Genomic DNA, 23,909 nt, shown 5'->3' on the forward strand with positions numbered 1-23,909 from the left:
GTCACAGGATACTGCCAAGCCACAAGCAACACAAGAGCACACAAAAGCATTCTCTGGGGCAGAAAAGAAGAAGGTACAAAAAGACTCTCCTTAACTGACTTGTCTTTTTTACTGGGAAAAAAAAAAGTCTTTGCCAGGAGCCCCGTCAGCAGACTTGCCCTGTGCCTCACTGGCCGCAACTGGGTCGCGTGCCCAGTCCTGCAGCAGTTGTGGCGCTGCGGTGATTCGCTTTGAGCTACACAGTGTACCTTGTGAGGTTGGTGTTACTGGACTCCCATCCCTCTCCTCAACCAAACCCAGCTGCTCCCGGCAGGGAAAAATGGGGAAGGAGAATGGCTGTCGGGTGGGCCATGAAGAGCACGGGGCACGTATAATGGAAGGTGGAAGAAAAACCTACCACGTCCTCTTGCAGGAATACTGTTGTGACAGGTTGAGAACCACCAGAAAAGAAAGACTTTGATGCCTGCGATTATGAGCTCTAAACCTAACCAAATTCCACCAGTGGGGCCTGCAGCTGTAGTGCGTTAAGTCCCCAGGGCTCAGGACATCGGCCCTCGCCTGGATGGTGGCCAGAAGCACACAGCCTGCGGAAGAACGCCCGTGCAGGCACCTGCCTCCCCACAGGGCATTTCCTCATCCTGAGAAGTTGAAACTTCATTTTATCGCCTTCTTGCCTCTGTTTGCGATGCTTCTGAAGTGGAAAGCATTTCGAAAGTGATCTGCTTGCATGGACACGGTGGAGTGATGGCTCATGCCTGGAGATGTGACGCGTCTGTGATGGGCAGTGCCTTCCACATGTGGGTGTGCGTTCGCAGATACACACCCTAAATATGCCCACCATGTCTTGTGAACAGAGCAAAACAGCTGCAACCTTCTAAAAATTAATTGGTTTCTGGATCATTTGCATTTTTTAATAGTTTGCCAACAAAAAATAGCGAGAGGGGAGGGAATTTATTAATGTTCGAAGAAATTCTCCAAAAGGAGAAGAAATGAGCATTCTCAGCGAGACCCAGAGATGCTCATCTAAATCTTAGACTGCGTTGCTTTCCGCCTTTCCCGGGCAAGCCTGTGCGAGGGGGAAATTGATACGCAGCTCTAAAAGGAGACAGCTGCTGTGGACGCCCAGGAGGTGCCTGGGGCTTACATCATTTTATTCGGGGTCTGCAGTACGTTTGGTAACGGCCATTTTCAAGAAACAACCAATTTCAGGGTCTGCTGTCACAACAGGCTCACTAAAAATAAAGTCAGCATAAATAGATTAAGAAATTGACAGAATAACAAGGCATAAAGAATTAGAATGAGCACACGTGCTCCAGATGACAGCACAGGGCGCTGTGCAGAGAGAGGGTGAGGGGAGGGTGACGGCCGAGCTGCTGACTCGGGGCTTTGCGCGTCTCCTGACCGCGGGAGAGCTCGGTCCAGGGGGCAGCGGCGCTTAATCTCTTTGCACGTTAGTGGCAGAGAAGGCTCTAAACTAAGGGAGGAAGCCACTGTTGTTGTAGCGATTCCATTGTTTCGTAGCTGATGCCTCCTAAGGGACAGATTGGAAGTGTTGGAAAAAATGAATTTCTTCGGAAAACTGGCATGAGAAGCAAGGAAAAAAACGGATGTGCTAGATAGCAACTTACTGTGCTAATTCAGGGAGGTGGACTTCTGACCTAGGGGGCTCCCGAGCAGTCTTAATTAATCACCTGGCTAATCGCAAAGCTCTGGTTGGGGCTTCTGCCCCCACCCCCGCCCCCCTACCCCACCCCGTGTGCCTGGAAACCTCATTGTTTCCTTCTACATCCCAAGCTGGAAATGTCAGGGAGCCCGGGAAAACCCCCGATTCCTCATTATTTCGCCACTCACTAGTTGAATAGAACAGAACAACAGACATTGCTTTCGTGGGAATATCTTACAGAATTTTTTGGAACATCATTTCCCAACCGAGATCCCTGGTGTTAACAGGTATTAGGTTTGCAAAAAAAAAAAAAGGTGTTCTTAGCTTAAGTAAGTTTGGGGAAATTGCAGGTGGATTTAGCTCAGCAAGTGAATCTGCTGCATCAGGACTCTCCAGAGTCTTTAACATGATAAAGTGTGTTGTTGAATCTTACAGGAGGGATAAAGTAGACAGGTTTCTCAAATGAATTTTATCATTAAAACTGCCCCCTTTGGGGGCTTCCCTGGTGGCGCAGTGGTTAAGAATCCACCTGCTAATGCAGGGGACACGGTTCGAGCTCTGGTCCAGGAAGATCCCACATGCAACTAGTGCACCACAACTACAGAGCCTGTGCTCTAGAGTCCGCGAGCCACAACTACTGAGCCCACACGCCTAGAGCCCGTGCTCCACAACAAGAGAAGCCACCGCAATGAGAAGCCCACGCCCTGCAATGAAGAGCAGCCCCTGCTCGCCGCAACCAGAGAAAGCCCACGAGCAGCAGCAGACCCAACGCAGACAAAGAAAATTAAAATAAATAAATTTATAAAAAAATTTTTTAAAAACCTCCCCCCTTTAAAAATATTTTTTTTGTGGAACACCTTGGTAGAACTCTCTGGCCCTGTGTTTTGTCCTAGATACAAACCACATGGTTTTCGGTCAGTTGAATGTCCTAAAGCCAGTAGCACCTCATCCTTAAGAAAGAGGTGGAAACGTTGAGGAAGGAACACAGCCCCTTGCATTTCTTCCTAGCCAAGACCAGTTTTATTTGAAAAAGGAAACATTTTTATTGTTAGTTTTCCAGTTCAGTACCAATTAAGTTATCTCCAGGGGGTGTGCCTTCGAGAGAGGAGATGATGGCTGTGGGTTCTCCGGCTTGGGGGAGAAGGAGGAAACTACAAGGTCAGGTTAAACCCTGCCTGCCAGCAGACGCTTCGCTTGCGCCTTTCCACGCTGTGCTAGAATTCTGGCAGACATTCATCAGAGGTCAATAAAAGTTAAGTAAATGAAATGGGGCTCCGCTGTGGAGACATTTAATCGTTTCATTAGCATACTATTGTGTCCAGGTGCTTTGCCAAGTGTAGAGCCAGTTCTGGATTCATCTAATTCCTAACTGCTGGGAAAATAAGCGAGAGATTCTTCCGATGTTCCCTTCTCTCTGTGCGGCCCTCCGCAGGCAGCTGGAGGAGGAGAGGCAGCCAAGATGGCTGCCGGAAGGGCTAACCTTCCGTGTTTTCAAAAAACAGATGGCATCTTCTAATTGATCTTTCTCTTGAAGGTTCTCCAGCCTGACTGGAGTCAAGGGGAGGTGAGAATGGGAGGTGGGGTACTGGGGTGCAGGTGGGGGGAAGTGAGGGAGCTCTGGGTTCTCCAGCTTGGCCAGGGTTTCAGAGTCTCTTGGGCATCTGGATCTATGGTCCAGAGTTGGGAGTGTGCTTTTGTATAATAGGCTTCTTGGAAAACATGGTTTGGGGACCAGCCACCTCTGGGAGATCTGTGGATTCATCTGTAGCCAAGCCCCACTAGGACAAGGCTTAAGGAGCTTCCGGAATGTAGAAAAGCAGTCCATGCTGGTTGTGCTGGGGACCCAACAGCCAGCAGTGTCCATGGGGAGGGAGAGGGGCCTGTCTGGGTATCATGGGGAAGAGTTTCAGGGGCTGAAGGCCGGAAGCAGAGAATTTCAGTACAGGATTGTACGATGAAAATCAAGACTCTCTCCAGAATAGATGCATACATAGATGGCCAATTAATTTTCAGCAAAGGTGCAAAGGCAATTTAATGGGGAAAGGATAATCTTTTCACTGATTATGCTGGAACAAGTAGACATTCATAGTCAAAAAAATGAACCTCTAACCAAATCTCACACCACCTACAAAAATTAATTCAAAATGGATCATGGACCTCAATTTAAAGCCTAAAGCTATAACACTTCCGGAAGACAACATAGGAAAAATTTTTGTGACCTAGGTTTAGGCAAAGATTTCTTAGCTACAACACCAAACACATAACTTATAAGAGAAAAAAGGTGATAAATTGGACTTTATGAAGATATTTTTTTAGGTCATGGCTGAATTTTATTTATTATTATTTTAATTTTTATTGGAACATAGTTGATTTACAATATAGACTTTATCAAGATTAAAAATTTCATCTCTTCAACAGATGATGCTAAGAGAATGAAAAGACAAGCCATAGACTGGGAGAAAATATTTGCAAAATACCTACTTGATAAAGGCCTTGTACCAAGAAAAAATTTTTGAAAACTCTCAAAACTCAATAAAAAAAGAAAATAAACAACACAACTAAAAACTAGATAGAAGATTTGAACAGATAATTTGCCAAATTGTCAGATAATGCCAAAGAAGACATACAAATGGCAAATCCTCACATGAAAGATACTCAAAAACTTCATTACTAGGGAAATGCAAATTAAAACCACTGTGAGATGCCACTACACCCCTATTAGAATGGCTATATTAGAAAGACTGACCATACCACAGTCTGGCAAGGACGCAGACAGCAATGAGATATCAAATCTGAGTCAGAAATAATTTGGTTACTTTCTAGAAAAAGTTATTTCAGAAGAGTGCAAAATTGCAAAATAATGGTTAATTTGATGTCAGGAACCTAAAGCTCAGTGTCCTGGGTCAACGGTCCCGGGAGGAAGGGACCATTCTTCTAATCTCCATTTAACAGACAAGTGTACTGAGACCTGGAGAACCTGGATCACAAAATGAGTTAGTGTTGCGACTTCTCTGGTGGTCCAGTGGTGAAGAATCTGCCTTACAACGCAGGGGACGTGGGTTTGATCCCTGGTCAGGGAACTAAGATCCCACATGCTGCGGGGCAACTAAGCCCGCACACCATAACTACTGAGCTCACAGGCCTCAACAAGAGAGCCCACGTTCCACAAACTACGGAGTCCACATGCTCTGGACCCCGTGAGCCACAACTACAGAGCCCACACGCCCTGGAGCCTGCACGCCACAACTAGAGAAGAGAAAACCCGCATGCTGCAACTAGAGAGAAGCCCGCACGCCGCAGAGAAAGATCCCACATGCCTCAACAAAGATCCCGCGTGCTGCAACTAAGACCCGACGTGGCCAAAAATATATAAAATAAATAAATCTTTTTTTAAAAAGTGAGTTAATGTGAAAGGTTCCAGGCAGACGGGTCAATTCCCCAGCCCACGGCTTAACCCCTGCATCACCCCAGCTCCCACTCACTTAGTAGCAATGCCATAAAGACCACACAAAAAGAAACGCCACAACAGCAAGAATGGAGAGGAAGACACTCCACGGACAACCGGCATCTCACTGGGTCACTGTACAGAAATTTGGGTTAAAAAGGAAACCTTGGGAAGTTTGGAAACAGAAGGAGTATCTCTAGGAAGAAAAGTGGGATTTGTCAGTGAATCTTTGTCTGTGCATAATTTAACTTCTTTCTTTGCTACCCTGAACCAGAAAAGGAAAAAGTTAAATATAGACTCTTGAGACACTTCCAGACTTGTGCAAATAGACATTAGGAAGATCGTTGAAAGTTGCAGAGAACTACCAAGTATAATTAAAATTTTGTCCATCGATTGCTATTTGCCAGGTACTCTTATAGAAGTTTTATGTGTGACAATTTTATTCACTCTCTAAAGGAAGGTATTATTCGCCAGATCATAGAGATGATGGCCTGCAGAGAGATTAAGTAACTTGCCTAAAGTCACACAGCTGGAAAGAGGCAGAGCCAGGATTGAAACCCAGCTTTGTCTGATATCAGTGCCTGTCTATTCCAATCTATTACTGCTTCCACCAAGGGACTGACCTCTTGACATACATATACACAGGCCTCCTTGGGCAGGTATGTGTCCTGCCTCTGTCCTATTTGTCTTTCATGCGTTCTGTTTATGTGACGCTAAGAAGTACGTGTGTACGGTTTGCTCTGTAATTTCACATGGCTGCCTTGTCTTCCCCCCACTCCCCATCCAGCTGACAGTTCATAAATACTACTTCCCAGGCAGGAATTACAAGCGCAGAATCATCCTCTCGCCTCCCACCCTCTTCAGCAGGTTGGCCAGTGTCACTAACCCTAGACAGAAACTTAAAACACAGTGACAACTCCAGCTCCAGACAAGGAAAGGGGCCCTGCCCCAGCCCCCTCAAGGCTCAAGTGTTTATTACTATCTCGTCAGGAAACCTCACGCCTTCCAGCATTGGGGGGGTGCTTCAAAACTCTGATCAGTGGGGGAAGTGAGGCCACGTTTAACAAACAGCATTGTTTTCTGCCAGCGGCAAATACACTTGGCAAGAATGGAGACTTGGAACACGCGGGTGATGATTTTTAATTGGATGGGCCTTGTTGCTGTAACAAAAACCAATGTGTTTCTGACGTGGCTGCAGATGCACTGCTCCGTCCCGGCCCCGCGACGTGCCTGTGCCTGCGGAGAGGCGCCCCGCGGGCTCTGCGGGCCTGGGGAGCAGATTCCGCGTGGGCTCCCCCTACCGGATCAGATGGGCTTGGGGGGGTACGGATGAGTGCAGGTGGGTGCAGGGCGCGGGGACCAAGGGGCTGCGTGGAGCGGCCAGCCCACACTCTCTGCTTGGAGGGTCTGCTGTTTCATGGACAGAACAGACGCTGCCGAGGGTCTGCCACTTTGAATCAGGGGTGGCAAGCATCCCCCACACACGACAGGGCTGAGCAGGAGGTGACGAGACAGGAGCCTTTCAATGCTTGGATCACTGGCTGGAATCACCATTGTGAGATATTAAAACTAAAACAACCTCCTGGGCGTGGGTGAAAAGCACATCTCTTCTCCCAGCTGGCAGCTGCCTAAGGTCTCTGGGAAGATGGCGCTGTTCGCTGTTTCCCGTTTGTTTCTGTGTTTCTGTGTTTGCTGGGGAGGGTGACTGTCTATGAGCAAAGCAGATGAGACAAGGGTTCTACGGAGCCTTAAATTTTGTTTTCCCTTCAAAATGATGCATTGAGGAAAGAGAAAAGTAGTCGAGTACTCACCCCATGAGGGGACCCTTGACCTAGTTTGAAGGTTTTACTCAAGAAAGACAATGGCGGACTTCCCTGGTGGCGCAGTGGTTAAGAATCCGCCTGCCAACGCAGGGGACACAGGTTCGAGCCCTGGTCCGGGAAGATCCCACATGCCGTGGAGCAACTAAGCCCGTGCGCCACAACTACTGAGCCTGCGCTCTAGAGCCTGCGAGCCACAACTACTGAAGCCCGTGCGCCTAGAGCCCATGTAACGCAACAAGGGAAGCCACCGCAATGAGAAGCCCACTCACCGCAACAAAGAGTAGCCCCTGCTCACCGCCAACTAGAGAAAGCCCGCGAGAAGCAACAAAGAACACAGAAAGAAAGAAAGGAAGGAAGGAAGACAGAAAATGGCATGGCCTCTCTTGGTGTCCGGTTAAGGTAGGCAGAGTGATCCCTCCCGTGTGTGAGCCTGGAGGGGACCCGGGCCTGGAAAGCAGGTCTGGGAGCCTTGTGAGGCCCACTCTCAGGTGCCTGGCCCCAGAGCTGGGACCAGCAGAGGGAAGATCCTGGCCGAGGGCTACAGTCAGAAAATGCCAGACCTCCGTGCTCACAGCTCCAAGTGCTAGGCACCCAGGAGCCCAGTGAGGGAGTAGCCACCACTACACGAGATGTGTCTTCTGAGGACTTTTGGAAGCTGCTTCTAGGTCACAGTACAGCCTTACAGGAAAGAAGAGGAGAAAGTCTCTGTAGCATCTGGGGGGGTCGCTGCACTTCCCGTGAATGGTGTCAAGCGGCCATTCCACTCTTCCTCACTGAAGAAGTCCCCCTTTCACATTTGATAACATCAAAAATAATTCAAAATATTTTATGGCCAGCCCAATTACAGTTTCTAATCTTTGTACCAGGTGGTTGTTTAACACACACACACACACACACACCTGAAGAAGAAATCTCAGACTTTGAACACCCCTAAACCCACCTGAGCCAGGTTCCCTGGAAAATACCCTTGACGTATACATTACAAGCCCGAAAAAGCTTTGCTTGTAGGCTGGGCTGCGTATGCTTCAAAGCCTCTGGTTTCCACAGCCACATATGCTATTCTCTCTTAGGGCATTGCTTTTGTGTAGAAATTTATCGTATTTTTTTCATCAGTCCAGAAGTGAATTATTTTTTTTAAATTGAAGAAAATCCTTTAAGCTGTTTTGGACTTATTCAAGCATGTAAAAAGGGTATTTTCCAGCCGTAGTTCAGATGCTTAGAATGTTTTCAGATAGCCTGAATCATCTGAATTTAAAACTTTGAATTGGGCCTCTTAGCCCAATAGCTAAGCATCTTTAAAAAGATGCCATTTATGGAGAAAAATATGGTCATGAAATAAAAGATACGGGGAGTTAGTGATCCTGCTGCTTACAGTAATAGATTGAAACTCATAAACCTTAGTTTCTATTCTTGGCTCCGGAAAGACTACGTGTTCACTGCATTTGGCACATGGAGACAACAGGGAGAGAGACTCAAGAACTTGGATATGAAGGAAATAAAATCTTCCTGTAAAAGTTAAATTATGAAATCCACACATAAGACCAGAGCAAACATGTGCAAAGCCACCTTCAAGAAACACAACAGTTTACAGGCCGGATGCGGGTCAGCCAGGGTTGCACGGGACAGTCGCAGAAGCAGCTGCGGCAGCTCACGTTCAAGCAAAGGGAAGACTGGAGGGGGAGGCGGCAGGGTACCTCTGGGCCAAGCCCTGGGGCATTCTGCTAGGTAGGAAGCAGTAGAGCGTACATGGCGACTGGGGTTTCAAACCCCTTCTTTGCCATTTACTAGCTATGTAATCTTGAGCCGGTGACTTAACCTCTCTGAACCGTCGTAGCTTTATTTGGGAAAATGTAGATAACTGTACTCTTCCCACTGCGTTGAAGAAGGATAAAACAGTAAATGTATCTAAGTCACTTAGCAGAGGGGTGGTGGGTACTGTTGAGGTGATGGTGGACTTGATTACCACGGTGGGGTAATGGTCGGGGTGATGATGGTGACGGTAGAGCAGTGAGCCTGCCTCAATGCGGAGATGCCAGGATGGGCTGGCAGAGCCTGATGCTGTTAGCACTGCCCACTAGCAAAACACACCAGGAACATATGGGTAGTTGAACAAAGCTGGGTTTCTTGGTACTCGTTGCCATTAGGGAGATGGCTTACCGTGGAGAACCTCGGAGAATCTGAGTGAGGGGGGCTGGGGGGGAATCCACGTTAGGATTTGGGCTTGTGTTAGATGATGTTCGGGGCAGTCGCTCTGGATTGGAAACCAGAACGTTGAGACTGGGTACGACTGGGCATCCCGTTTTACATAAGACTGTAATTGGTAGAGAAATGGCCGTCACATGCCAGGTGGGAGGGAGGAACATGCCGCTGGCGGTTTAAACAGTGTGCTTATCTTTTTGTCTGTGTTCAAACATGAATATGGAGTGGCCTTGTTTTCTCTCCATCCTGGTCACAGAGTGACCTTGTTCGATGTTGGTGTTCAGTGAAATTGTGTTTGTTCAACAAAAGAACACCATGGCCGAGCTGCGAGGGCCAGGCCAGCTCCCAGCTGACAGCTGCCAGGGCCTGCGTGTTTGCTTCTCACCATCCAGCCCCAGAATCCTTGCTCCAGTTCATCGCTCACCAAGTACCTCTTTGATTATAATTGGGTTTCCCACATATGGGACCTGCAGGGGACAACTGTGGCCACATGGACCTGAGTATTCCGGATCCGTGCAGTAATGTTACTGTTAAACCACATGGAATTGCCACTCTTCTAGGTAGAAAGCATTCGAATATTGGTAATTTCACACAGTTGAGCCTAACTATTTCTCACTGTAGTTTAATAAACTGTCACTCTGGAGCCCTTGTCTCCTGTGAGCCCATTTTGAGAGGAAGGACTCTGGGTGTGAACCATCTGGGGTCTCTGATTCTTTAAGGCAGTGAGCTTGACCTTAAAGCACACTCAGAATTATCAAGGTCATATGAGGCTCTGGAAAGAAGACCAGGTTTCCCCCCGTGGCACCTTCTTTAATTTATCGGAGGGAATCTGCCTCCACATGAACTTCCACTGTGTCGGTTGGGCGGCGAACTCACTAACGTGCAGGACGATTGAATCACGACTACACAGGCTTGGGTGCTGCCCACTCTTCAGGGGACGGGGGGGTCAGCGGTGGTGGGCGCTTGCAGGAAACGAGAGAAACATCAAGACACACTACCTGGGCGGGCAGCCGAGAATCAGCATTGAGCTTGAGGTGGCTGCAGTCCAGGAAGGGCGACGTAAGCTGCCGGATGGAAACCACACGCCCGTATCGTAGGTTCCTGTTACACGTCCCCAAGCCCGAATGTGACCTCAGTGAAATTCCAGTGGCAACTGCTGCTTTAATTGATACTTTTACCCGGCAGGAGTCGTGGAGCACGTGAGCAGGTTAACAAATTGAGGTGTACAAAGCCACCTGCGCTTCGAAGGGTTCTGTTATAAGGGCTGAGGCCAAGAGAAGGAAAGCAGGGATGCTGAGTTCTTCCAGTGTTCTGCCAGGCTGGGCTGTCCCCACCAGTTTGAGCACTTCCGGCCAGAATCAGTTATCTCCAGAATGTAGGAGCAGTTGCTAGAAGGCCCAATGGTGAGCACCTACTTTTCTGAGCCCAAGTTTGGGGAAGAGAAGCATATTAGTCTCTGTGGTTGCTGTTACTAATTACCACAACCCTGGTGGCTTAAGACAACAGAAATGTATTCTCTTCTGGTTTGGAGGCCAGAGTCTGGATGGAGTCAAGTTTGGGGGCCGCCGGTGGGGCGGGGCGGAGCGGAATCTGTTCCATGCCTGTCTCCTCACTCTGGAGGCTGCTGGCAACCCTAGATGTTGCTTGGCTTGTAGCCACATCAGGCCACTCTCTGCCTCTGTGGTCACAGGGCCTCCTCCTCCCCTCTGTGCCCTCCTTCTTCTGTCTCAAATCTCCCTCTGCCTCTCTCTTATAAGGACACTTGTTGGGAATTAGGGCCCACGCAGATAATTCAGAATGATCTCATTTCAAGATCCTTAACTGCATCTGCAAAGACCCTTTTTCCAAATAAAGTCATATTCACAGGTTCCAGAGATCAGGGCATGGACATATCTTTTGGGGTCCACCACTCAGCACACTACAGGAGCCTGGGGAGCAGCCTGGGCTAGCTTCCAAGTGCCCTCCTGCCCCGGCCCTTCATTAATGATTGGCCTGATGGATGTCTCTCAGCTGGGCTGGTACTGCATGAACACTGCAGCCTTCTCAATGGCCGGTGTCTTTATCCCCATCCCACCCCGGTACGTGAAATTCCCTCCACTGCAGAATCCACCCCCATAAACACTTGCATGACCACCTTTTGAAACCTGGCTGCCTGGCCTCCTTCCCTCCTGCCCTTTTCCTCCAGCTTTTACCCTAATGGGCCTGATGCAAGGTGCTGGGGATCCGAAGCAGAGGGACCCAGAGCACCCTCAAGGACCCAGAGTCTGTAGACAGACCCCCCCCCCCCTCCTTCCACACCCCGGCGGGTCCCGGGTAGCTCAGCTCACAGGTGGGGAGGCCCCGCAGCATCCCAGGCGCTCTCGCCCATCGTCCTGACACAGATGCGCACTAAGGAGGCTCCTCACCCTCTGCACCGGCTCCTAATTCCTCAGGCAGTGACTAAGCACCTTTCAGTCACAGTTCCAGCCATTAATTTAAGTGCCGGCGCAGCCTGGATGTCCTGTTCTCCTGGAGCACCAAGGCTGTCCGCACAGCCATTGATTTAAGAGACAATATCACTTGCTTCCAAGTTTATGAGGCAATAAACAGCCCCCGCATATTGATGACGGCCGAGGTGTTTGCTCAGCACATTTGCCGCACACGTTGATTACGAGGGCTGCGCTTTAAAGCAAATGAAACTGCAACTATTTTCATTTCCTTTGGTGGGGCCGTGCCCCTCCCCCAAAAGCTGTCTTAATCTATTTGATCCCTGGTCCCTCTTCCCGAAGCACAGGGATGCAGTGTGACCCGCTGAGACCTGAGCTTGGTCGCTGTAAACGCCCCATCCCCACTCCCTTGGGTCTTGGGGAGCCTTGAAGGGCTCACACTGCTGGGAGGGCCTTGGAACGAGGGGGAACGGGGGAGGCTCATTTTTCTGAGGGCCCCACCCATGAGGCCAGCTCTCTGGCCTTGTCTCTCCTCCCTGGAGAAGAGCACGCGCGGTAATAACAGAACCTAGCAAGCCGCCAGCATCCACTCCCCGCGTAGCATGAACACACCAAATAAAATTCCTTTTCATCTTGAGAAGCTGGGACGCTACAAGGCTGGGCTGCTAGTCCATAAAGATGAATCTTCAGAGCATTTACTAGCTGGAATGCCCCGTGAATCCAAACTGGTTTATGTATAAAATATCAGGAAGGTTCGGAGGAGGTGGCGAGGCCGGGTGGGGAGCAGGCAGGAGAGATTGACTGCAAACTTTGTGCCAACTGAGCAGTTCCGTGCATGCCAGACAACGAGAACAACACTTGAAAAATGTATTAGATTATCCAGAACACAACGCTGATTTATGGGCGCAGTAATCCCCATCCTGCCATCCATTTTCATAATAGAGAGAGATTAGGACGATGGTCGAGCTGTGTTGGGATTGCTGGCTCGATCCCCACCCCCAGAGCCCTCAAGTCCACGATGAAACACAGGGTAAAATCCAGAGTTAGCACTTTTCACGGGACACCCTGATGTGGAGGGTTTTGAGATTTGAAGCATTTCTGCATTTGGAATGAAAACTGACCGCATGAGGAATGCGTTTTTTAAAAATCTGATAATACTGATGGTTTAACATCTAACATCACAAAGTGTTTCCTAGTGAGCGGGGGGAGGCAAGTCCCCCAGGAGCTCTCAGGCTGGGTTTAAAATGTGAGGTGCGCGTTGGGAGTGGCCAGGTGACTCACCTCCACAGGCACCTCATGGAGTAGCTTAGCTGCCAGTGGTCCCAGCTGGACGTGACTATGGCCCTGAGCACATGGCATTTGGAGCCATCTGCGTTGGGAAGGACAAGGATGGTGCCTGCCTGGAGAAGATGACATGCACCCTCACCTCTGTCAACGCCTGCCTTTCAGTAGACATTAACCAACACCCAGGATGAGCAAAGCATGGTGCTAGATTCATGGGTGATGCCAAATATGGGGGCCCCCTCTGCTGTCTACCAAGGGCTTTGTGAGACATTTGAGGAAGCAAGTCCAGCATCCTGCCCTCCAGAGCCTTACAATCCCAGCTGAACTGGGGCACAGGAACCAGATGAATGAGCAAATACGGAGCAAGTTCCCAAACCAAGTAGGTAAGGAACTAGCATCTTGTCAAGTCAGGGGTGGGTGAGAGGCACTGAGAACTCCTGGGGCAGGGGGTGAAGTGTGCTCAATGGGACTTTTCTTTCTGTGCAAAGGGCTCCAGGGAAGCACTGGTCGTTGGAAGTTGTCTGGGTGGACCTGGCCCATCCCCAGAGCCTGCTCACCAGTATTTTCTGCCTCTCCGGAAGAACCACGACCCCTTAATCTGTCTTCCAAAACCCCTCTCTTCTAGAGAAATCTCATTCCCACGTTTATTGTTCTGAGAAATAGTTTATCTTTTTATCTTTTCTTCCATCTCTTGCTCATGCCCAAGGCCAAGGCTGTTCAGGGACTCCTGGGCAGCTCTAGAAACTCTCCAGCAAAGTCCACTGTGCCCAAGCAGGGTGGGAGAGCCTGCCTCTCTGCATATCCACTTCATCAGCAGGTGAACCTCTTAGGCCCCTAGAAGGGATGCTCTTGGGGTTGGGGGGATGGTGTTTATTCCACTACCCTGCAAGACTACCAGCTGCCATAGCTGGCTGGTTGAGGGTTGGCTCCTGCCCATGGGCTCACCACGAGTGAGGAACAGGATGCCTGCCCTGGGGATCGACCAACAATATAGGATGATGAGATGAGACGGGCTATGCACCGAAGCTCATGGCACAGACAACAGGCACAGTCACCAGAAGAGCTGGGTGATAACACTGAGACCCAATTGCTAAAAGAGAGCTTGAGGGACGTCTGCCATCACCACCATCAGTACCATCATTATCCCCATATATTCCATCAGTACCATCACCAGCAGCACCTTCACCACCATCACCAACATCACCACTATCACCAACATCACCATATCACCATTTCTTCTTTTTTTTTTTGGCCGTGCTGTGTGGCTTGTGGGGTTGTAGTTCCCCAACCAGGGAGCAAACCCGCACCCTTGGCAGTGAAAGTGCCAAGTCCTAACCACTGGACCGCCAAGGAATTCCCACCATTTATTCTTAAAGGTGCCTGTGGGCCAGGCCTTTGCTAAGGGCTTTACATATATCTAGATCAATCCTCACAACAACCCAGCGACTCAGGGACCACTATGACCCCATTTTTCTAGATGAGGGCACTGAAGATTAAAGAGGTCACCCAAATAATAAGTGTCAGAGCAGCAATTCAAGCCCGTGTGGCCTGACTCCAAAGCCTGAGTCGCCCCATATCAAACTGTCTCCCTTCCCAGGCTAGAGCATCTGGTTGATGCTGGTATCCTGAAGGTCTGACCCGGGGAAATTGAAAAGATGAATCAGTTTAGGTCGTGGGCAAGCTGCAGGTGTAGCAAGAGTGGAGATGTGATAGCTACCTGTGTTCTCTGTATCATTCATTCATTCATTCACCACTGATCTGGGTGGAGAAGGCATGATGAGGTCAAGGCTTTCCCTGGAGGAGCTCCCCTGTGGCCCTTCAGGAGCCTCATATGGCCACGTCACTGCCCTTGCCTAGGAGGAACACGAAGGGCCCAGTGGGTGTGTCACTTCTCTGCTCTGAGAGCCACTGGGGGGCCAGGTGGCAGGAAGGCAGGAAGTCTCAGCATCCTTCACCTGATGCCTCCTTTCTCTTCTCTTCCCACCAACAACCTGAATACACGTTACACACGCTTAAAAAAAAAGAAATACCCACACAAGACAAAGCCCCAATCCATCTTGCCAAAAACATGTTCCCTTAGATTTAAAACCCTGTGTAATTTAAGAGATACGTAATTCATGTGTTTGCATTTAAACTATCAAAGTGCTTTCAATAAAGCTATTTGAAATCTTTGGAGCTTTATGAAACTTTAAAGTTCTTTCTTTGAAATATGGGACTCACACACTGCCAAGGATAGAGACAGTCAAATACCAAAGGCTAGGGGTGGGTTCGAAACTCTAAATCCGTGACATTTCACTTTACAAAACTGAATTTCTCATCTTTAACATCCACTTCCAACTAGGACCGCACGCCCCCGACAAGGACCGCTCACACCTTTGCGCGCCCCTCCGCACCGTCCTGCCAAGCGCCCCCTCGGGACCCCGTCGTCTTTACTCCGCCGGCAGCGCGCGGAGGCGGCGCCCAGGGCTCGACGAACCCCGCATGCGCGGACGCAGGCCACCCCGGAGGGGCGGGGGGCGCGCCTCGCAGGGGGCGCGTTTTCTAACGCCACCAAAGCGCCCGGGAGAGTGCACGAGTGTGCGGAACAGCGGCCGCCGAATTTCACGCCGAGGCTGGTTTATAACGCGGTTTCCTGGGTCGCTCGCCGAGGCGCCGAAAGGTTGGCCCGGGCGGCCTGGAATCTGCGCGTGGGCAGCGGCGCCCCCCCACCCCCCGCCCTGACTCCGGCACAGGTGGTGCCTGGGCTCCCACCAGGCTCCGTGCCCGCCTTCCGCTGCCGCCTCGACCAGGTCCCTACAGGGCTGACCGCTCGGGAGGAGGAAGGGCAGGCGCGGGGGCACCCGTTGTTGACCTTGGCGGGAGGTGCCCGCGGTCCGCCCCGCGCTCCGGAGGCGCGGCTGCGGGGAAGCAGGCCCTGCACCGCTAAGTTTGCGTGATTTAGGGCGGTGGAACCATCCCACGCTTCAGTTTGGGGGCAGCCGTCTGAGTCGTGGGTGGGCCCCAGGGGAGGCGACCTCGCGGGGCCGAGCCCGTGGGCCCGTGGTGTGTTTCCCCCTGCGCCGCCGCCTTGCCCGCAGGCGACTCGGAAGCGCGCCCTGGACCGCGGGCCGCTGCCGCCCTGCGGCGATGGACCGGCCCCAGGCCTGCAAAGGGGCACTGGGATGGGGCCGCGACGTGCATCTGTCGTCCCAACCCCGCCGACCGCAGGGGCAGGGTAAATGCGCTCCGAGGATGTGCCCAGCCCCCTCAGGGACCCCCCGCCCGCATCCCGCCCCCCTGCCCTCTCCCCTCTGGACCCCGCACGCCGCCGAGGCCCCCCACCCTCACCCCCATTCCGCCACAGTGGGAGGAGGCACCAGTGCCTCCCAAGGGCCTCCGCGCTCCTGACGTTCCGCCTTCCGCCTCCCCCTCCTCTCTGGCCCTGGGAAGCCCCCTTCGCTTCCCAGTGCTTATTGTGCCTCTAAACAGGGGCGTTTTACTTCTCTCCCACCTTCTGTCCTGCTCAGGACCGGCCTGTAACCCCCCACCCCCACCCCAGGGAAGCCAGGACTCCAGGTTAGAGACGATCTCAGGAAGCCGTGCGGCCCGCAGTGTGGACTGGGCCGAAGGCAGAGGAGGGCAGCAGCCCAGGGACACATAACCGCCTTTGGCCTCAGTTCTCGGCAGAATCCTATTTGCTTCTGGTAACTGAAGGCGGGGGCGGCGCAGCACCCTCCCCGAAGCTGCCTGTCTGGCTTGGTTCTGTGCATCCCAGCTCTGCTCCTGGACTCCACCCCAAACCATCAGCTAGCAAATTCCAAGTGCCCAGGAATGCTTTTTTCTTTTTAATTGTTCTATTTGAGCGGCGGCTTAAGATTTTAAATGCTGGGCCTTTGGGTTCCCTTCCAGAGCAGTGAAGAAAGCCAAGGTTGATGTGACCAGGTTAAAATTGCCAGGCGAGAGGGGCCTGATCCCTGCCCACCTGGCCTGCTTTTGCGTCCCACACCCACCCTCAACCTGATTTCCCCATCCTGTGTGCTTCCCCCTCCGTCCCAGGCCTGGCCACCAGCAACCTGAGTTACTTCCAGGTCACCACACCCAGGCCTGAGTCCTCACAGAGCCCTCTCTGGGGGGCTCCAGGTGGTCTTCCATGACTGTCTCACTCACAGGGGAACTTCTCCTATCCAAAAGGAAGGAGAGCCTCTCTGCCTCCAGTTTCCCCACTACTTCCAATAGCCTCAACCCCCAATTACTCCAGCGTCAAATACATGTGACCCAGGTTGACACCTTCCCCTCCCTTGCTCTTTTCAACACAAATCCAGTCTGATCCAAACCCTGCCAATTCTCTCCTTGAAGTGTCACTCACGTCCACATGATGTTCAATGAAGGCTGAGTCTCAAAGGCCAGGAGTGAGAGGAGGGGTGTTCCAGACAAGGGAACAGCAGATGTGAAGGCAAGGGGCAGCAAGCGCACCCCAGGCTGGGAGCCGGCCAGCGGTCTGGAGTTCCCTGCTGGACGGCTCACCAGGCCACCTGACCTTTGTCTCAGTGCTTTGGAAGCCAGCATATCCCTTTTAAGTCCCCTGCCCTTCAAAAACCTCCTCTCTTCTCGGTTCTTAAGTCTGCCCAAGAGCCCTTGGCGTCCAGTTCCATTTCCTGTCTCCACCATTTCTTGAGGAGCAAAGAGCTTCTGAAGTGTCCTCCCCAGGGCTGAGGAGGACTTCCTGCGCACACGCCAGAACAAACTCTAGCTCCTCTTGTGCCACACATGCCCGTGTCCCCTTAGCCTTTGAAGGCTGGGATCAGGCCGCTGCCTCTCACAACAGAAGAGGCCCAACCAACCTTTTCCACCTTGACCTCTTCTCAACATCTCCTCAAACGGGCAGGTTTCCCAACCCCTCCACCACCAGCCCCGTGTGACCCCCATCTCTGAACCTTGATTCCTTGGAGATCGTGCTCATGGAGCAACAGGGTGTTACTCACTGTTGCTGAACCAAAGGCGGGATGATCGCCGGCAGAGGAGAGCTCGCTCGCCTGTTTGTGGAGACCATTTGTGTTAGCGTCACGACCAGCAACAGCCCCACCCGGTACATAAACACTGCCCACTACACACGGCAAGGCCTCTTCCTAGAGCCAGCCTGGGGAAAAGGTCTGGTTGGCACTGTACTTTCCCCTAGGCTTGTGTTTGTGGGAAATGACAGCATCTTCCAACGCAAAAGGCCACGTATGACAACTTGAGATCTAAGGATTCCCATGGCCCAGAACTCTTTACCACGTGCCTGTTAATATGCTTCCAGTTAAATACAGAGCTTTTGGTAGCAGCCACCAGCCTTCTGATAAATCACCCAGAAAGGGAGAGGTTTGACCTGGGGCCTTGGGTCCTCCCATCACCAGGGAGATATGCAGTCACCGCTGCATGGAAGTAGAGCCTGTTCTTGACCTGGTCCAAGTGTTTGGAGGGGACAGTCCTGGCTGGGCTCACTCTGCCATCAGTGCCCGCCCCACCTCGCTCACTTTCTTCTTCCCCAGCCTGTGAAGTTCTGCAAGTTCTGTACAGCTTTCTGAGGTTCCCCATGGGAGCTCCTCTCCCAGCCCCAGGGTGGAGGGCCAAATGGTTCAAAGGCTGAAACTCAGACCAGAACTTGCATCCCACCCTTTAGAGGCTGTGTGATGCAGGGCAAGTCCAGACCCTTTGAGCGTGTTTCCTCCGAGAAGGGAGGAATAACAACCCAGCACCTTGCCTACATCATCACACGTTTAGAGGAGATAAGGTCTGTGAAAGTCACGTGTAAATTATAAAGCGCTATACAAATCTGAGATATTAGTGTGGTCCTTCACTTCCTAACAGTCCCCAGGGACTGAACTAGGAGCCCGTAACTTACAGAATAATAAGAATAATGAACCATCATGAAATGCTTACTGCTCTGAGGAACAACACTTCACGTGAAGTACTGAATTCAACCCTCACACGGATCCTGTGGGGAGAGTACTACTGGTGTCTCCACGTACAGGTAAGGAACAGAGAGGCTAACCACTTGCCCCTCATGGAAGCTCTAGGTCACCAGTTGACCAGCACAGACACGGTCACTGTTTGCAGAGTCCATCTTTCCAAGGCTGCATCCTCACACTACACACAGCACGTGTGTCCACATACACACACACCACTTCACTCGCCACTTGGGCCCTGTCGCCCCTCGAGGCCTCACTGGGCCGGGAGGTATTTCCCTGCAAGTATAGAGGCCCATCCTGTTCCAGAGGGTCGTGTTAAGAAGTCCGGCTCCACGGCCTGGTAGCAAGGCCTGGTCCCAGATGGCTGAGGGGACACGTGGATGGATGAGAGGTCTCTCGGTCGGTCAGGCAGCCTGGCCTCTGAGGCATCTTTTGCCCCTGAACAAAATCGTCACCAGGGAGTCACTGCCCTCCCCACGCCCCCTTCTCACCCCGGCCTCGGAGTACAGACTCTTGGGGCCTCCGCTGGGTTTCCAGGGCACCCCTGAGCTCACTGCCCTCAAAGGGTGGAGGTGAGGGTCACGGCAGATGCCGCATCTACTCCCCGCCCTCAATCCAGGGGTGGGGCCACAGTGCTCAGCCACATGGCCACTCTCCTCACCCCCGTCTCCCCACCATCCCCTAGCCGCCCCCAGGTTCCTATACCTGGACGCCACCGTGGGTGGTCCAGGCCCCTCTAGTCAGCGCTCCTCTCCGTTTGGAGGGAGCCCGCTGCTTCCCAGCTCCAGCCCCGCCCTCCCAGGCAGAGGCCACAGACCGAAGGCCAAGGGCATTCTCCTCACTCAGAGGACATCCAGTTCTCAGAAGCCTTCCAAGGCGCACAGAAAACTCTCTGACCAAAAGGCAGCCCCGTGAGGCGCGCCGCTGTGTAGGGGGTGATATTTTTAAAGCAAAACTCCCCTGACACCTCATGCAGGTGTTAAATCGGAGACATCTCAGGGAAGAGGATGGGCTAGGTTAGTAACGACCACGCGAGCACAGTGCACTTTTCGATATGAATTAATTTTTGTAGCGGATTCTGGCCGCTGAATGTCTTCGTTTAAAACATACATATACATGTATTCTGTTCAGTGTTTTAATTAGGCCCAAAGGAATATACTTTCAAACTTTGGTACACTTCATTTGTTATATTAATGAAAAGCCACTTTAAATCAAGCTTCATGTTGATATTTCATTATGTATGCTGTTCTCACACATCTCTAAAAGAGATTTATGTTACAGGTAGTAACCACAAATACTGGCAGCAGACATGCTGTTAATTTCAAATGTAAAGTTTTCTTTTGAGGTGCAGCAAAAATAAAAGGTTGCGCTCTCCTCCCGTGTGGCTCACTTCCCTAGGAAGTGGCTGCACCTCGACTGGCAACCAGAGGCCAGCAGTGCCCCCAGCCCTCACCCCCTCCGGAGGCCCAGCCCATATTCAGGCACCTGATGTTCACACCAGGATTCACAGGGCTGAAGACAGAATTCAGTGCAGGGTCAGAGCCCAAACAGAGGGGATGGGCAGCTGACGCTGCCTTCCAGGCGTCAGCAACGGGGCAGGAAAGGATTTGGGGACCTCTGGGACCTGCCCTGATTGTGGCTCAGGCCATCTGCACACACGAGCACACACTCACGCTCAGCAATGGTGATATTGTGCATGACGCCTCCCCCAACAACCTGGGCGACCTTGAAGGTGGCGCTGGCTTTGCCCTTGGCTTTTGCTGAATGTTTCCAGGTTCCAGGCGCTGTGCTAAGCATGTTAGCCACATGCCATCGCGTTGAACCCACGCCACCTCCCTGTGACGTAGACAGCACCGCCCCAGCCCCAAGTGGCAGAGGAGAAAACCGAGCCTCACAGGGCCAATGGGTCATGGAGTTAAGCTCTGGGGCCAGCCCCGGGGCCCCTGACCACCGTGTCCCACCGAGAGCAGGCTCTGCCTGAGACAGAGACCTCCAGTCCCTACTGTTGGTGGGATTTTGTGACATAAACCTGGCTTAGCAGCTGAAGAAGAAGGCTTCTGCTGTGGCCTTCAATCATGGTTGCATGCGAGGAGGGTCAGCACTGTCCACTGACATTGAACCTTCAGAGGTTAAGCTACATTGTAGACACGTGTCCCTGCACTAAATCTTACCTCAGTGCTCACAAGCAGTTTGTTCAATCATCTCTCCCCGCCTCAGCAGGCTGAAAGTAACCTGCACAGAAAAATGAAGCAGGAAGATGACTTTTCTGGACTGCTTGGAATCCTTGGGCATGTGATTTAACTCTGACTGCCTTTCCTTCTCTTTTAGCTGAGGGAGGTGATAATTGGGACGACTATGGTATAAACAGCAGTCAGGCCACGCTTTTCTTGTGACCTTCAATGCCTTACAAACTGACTGACATTATTTCCTGGACCCTCACGATGACCCTCTGCGTCAAGGTGTTATCCTTATTCCTGTTTTACAGATGAGCAGTTCTCGGAGAGGTCAAGTGACAAGCCCCAAGTCACACACCAGATGTGGGCTGTCAGGGGAGTACAAAGGGGCCAGCAGAAGCCCCGTGTCTCTGCTGACTGACACCTGTGATTTATAACTTCCCTAGTGTCACTGGTGGCGGGGGCGGGGGAGTGTCCTGGTTGACTTTTTAATGTCTTATGATGGAAAAAGGGATTTCAGACAATATTCTGCAGCTTAATTTTTTAAGAGAACTTTTAAAGGTAAGGCAAATATATTATGCCTGGCTGGATGGTATTCAGTACCATATGCACTAAAATGGCCTCTTTATAGAAAGTTAAGTATGGCAGTTAGGTGACTGAAAGAGTATTCCACACAATGTTTGGAATTCATATTTGACTGACTTTAAAAATCGTAATTATTAATAACTCATGATATAATTTGTTGAGTACCTTACTCAATGTGGCCCGGTCGATCATGTCATCAAGTCGTACACACCTGCCTACCAGCCCCTCCATCCAGTCACACGGGCCTGTTGACAGAGGATCATGTCAAACTCTTTCCCACCTCAGGGCCTTTGCATTTGCTATTCCATCTGCCTGGAATGCTCACCCCTGGGCTTTGCAAATAGAGGCTCCTTCCCAGGCTGCCAGACTCCTGGAGCCCATCTCTCACCATCCAGTTGGCCCCTTGGGATGCTCTCACAGAACACTGGCTTTTTCTTCCCAGTTATCCACCAGAATCCTGGAATTACGTTACTTCTGTATTTACTTATTTGTTTTCTTTCCATCTCACTCAGGGTTGTCAGATAAAATACGGGATGTCCAGTTAAATTTGAATTTCAGATAAGCAACAAATATTGAATTTTACACTAAAGAGAAATTCATCATTTGTCTGAAACTCACATCTAACTGACCATTTTGTATATTTATTGCTAAATGTGGTGACCCTATTCCCACCAGCCCAAAGGCTACAAGAAGACAGAGACTGTATGATCCAAGAATGTACTCCCAGGACCTGCATCACAGTAGGTGCTTCGGAATTGTTCACTGAACACACCTAACAAGTGGCTGCTTGGGGATTCCAATCCGACTAAGCCGCCACCGCAGCCCATGCCCTTCCTGATGGTGCACAGAGCAGCCTCGCCCTCCAGTCAGGTCATCACACCCGCATCCCCTGCACAGCGTAGCCACATCCCTGGCCATCCTTAATCCCCAATCCCCACTGTCAAGAGACCAGGGTCCAGAGCAGATCAGGAAAGGTTCTAGTAAACCATCTTAGGGATACTTAAAACTGGGCAGAAAACAAGAGAAGAGGAGGGAAAGGAATTTTAGAAGATGAAACTAGACCATCGATGTATGTGGGTCATTTGGGGGAAGAGGCAGCTGCCAGTGAGATGGGGGGTGTGTGCAGGCAGGGAGGTGACAAGAGGCCCGGGTCTGACCTCATAGGAACTGCGCATCCATTAGAGGTGCCCTTCGCCGTGGAGACCAGACAAATGGGCAGTAGGCCCAGGGAGGCAGGAAAAAAGGTTGTAGGGATGGATTTTCAACGAGAGCCAGAGAGTTGAATACGTGTAAAGTTCCCGAACGAAGACTCAGGGGCTGCAGATAACTGGCCACGTACCCAAAGCAGAGGCGCATGGGGGAAGGGGGGGTTGCATACCAGGAGGCCAGCAGCTGTGAAGCTGAAGGGTAGGTGGAGTTAAGGGAAGGAGGACAAGGAGGAGATCCTTGTCAGGTGGCGTCTGAGCGACATCTTCCGGACAGTGGCATCTCCTGGCCCAGCGGCCTGGGGGGCTCCAGCTCTGAAGGGCATGGCGGCAGCACCCTCCTGGTGGTGACGTGGGGCAAACGCGGTACCATGTAACTGCTCTTGCAGTGGCCCTGGATGAAAAAGCAGCTACAGATAAAAACAGCGAACGAGTGAGCATTCCCTGGTGCAGACCTCTGACCCATTTGCCCTAAGACTTTTGTCTGGACCCCCCAAGGCTTTGCAGGTTCCTGAGGGGGATGATGCTCTCTCAGGCCCATGGCCTCTCCAGCCTCGCTCGTGGCCCCTGGCCAGCTCTTGCCCTGTGGTCTCTGACTGGTGAACTGCTTCCCACACGCTTGGGGCTGCTCCCCACTTGTCCCACGGTGCCCTCTGGGCTTGACTATGTCACCTCCTCAGAGGAGCCCTCTCTGATACACCGACATGGGAACCTCCTGTTCATCCTCTTGTGTCACCTCAGTATCTTCCCTTTACAGTATGGGCTCCCATGTGTGATTGTTTTTTCACTCACCTCCCTGTTCATTGTCTCCCCCACTTTGCTGAGCAGCCCTGAGGGCAGAGTATCTAAGTTGCTTTGTTCACACTATGAACACAGCTCCTGGTTCACACCAGACATCTTTCATCTGTCTGTCTGTCTATCATCTATCGTATTCCAGGCATATATGTATGTAATATGCAATATATAATACATATATCATAAATACATAAGTAATAAATGACTGACTCTCCTTCCTTGGACTCCCAGATCACTTTGCCTGTTAGTCTCTGATTTTGTCATGATTATCATTATTTGACCAACTGCCCTATTTCTCATTGAACACACTCCCGCTAGACCAGGAGCTGATCTCCACTCTCTGTCACCGCCCAGGGCTGCCCTGGCAGGTGCACAGTCCTGCC

General features: G+C 51.4%; 1 long non-coding RNA gene across 1 annotated transcript in view; it reads right to left on the bottom strand.

Moving 5' to 3' along the window:
• Positions 1-23,909, bottom strand: part of LOC113607327 (uncharacterized) — a 43,717-nt gene that overhangs the window by 11,515 nt on the left and 8,293 nt on the right. The window contains exons 4-6 of the long non-coding RNA XR_003427890.1: positions 22,905-23,141; positions 21,692-21,771; positions 20,939-20,999 (exon numbers count right to left, since the gene is read on the bottom strand). This is a non-coding gene — a long non-coding RNA (uncharacterized LOC113607327). The remainder of the gene's footprint in view (positions 1-20,938; positions 21,000-21,691; positions 21,772-22,904; positions 23,142-23,909) is intronic.

Source organism: Aethalodelphis obliquidens, unplaced genomic scaffold, assembly GCF_003676395.1.
Source record: "Aethalodelphis obliquidens isolate GAN/ISIS:26980383/991018 unplaced genomic scaffold, ASM367639v1 scaffold3, whole genome shotgun sequence".
NCBI lineage: Eukaryota > Metazoa > Chordata > Mammalia > Artiodactyla > Delphinidae > Aethalodelphis > Aethalodelphis obliquidens.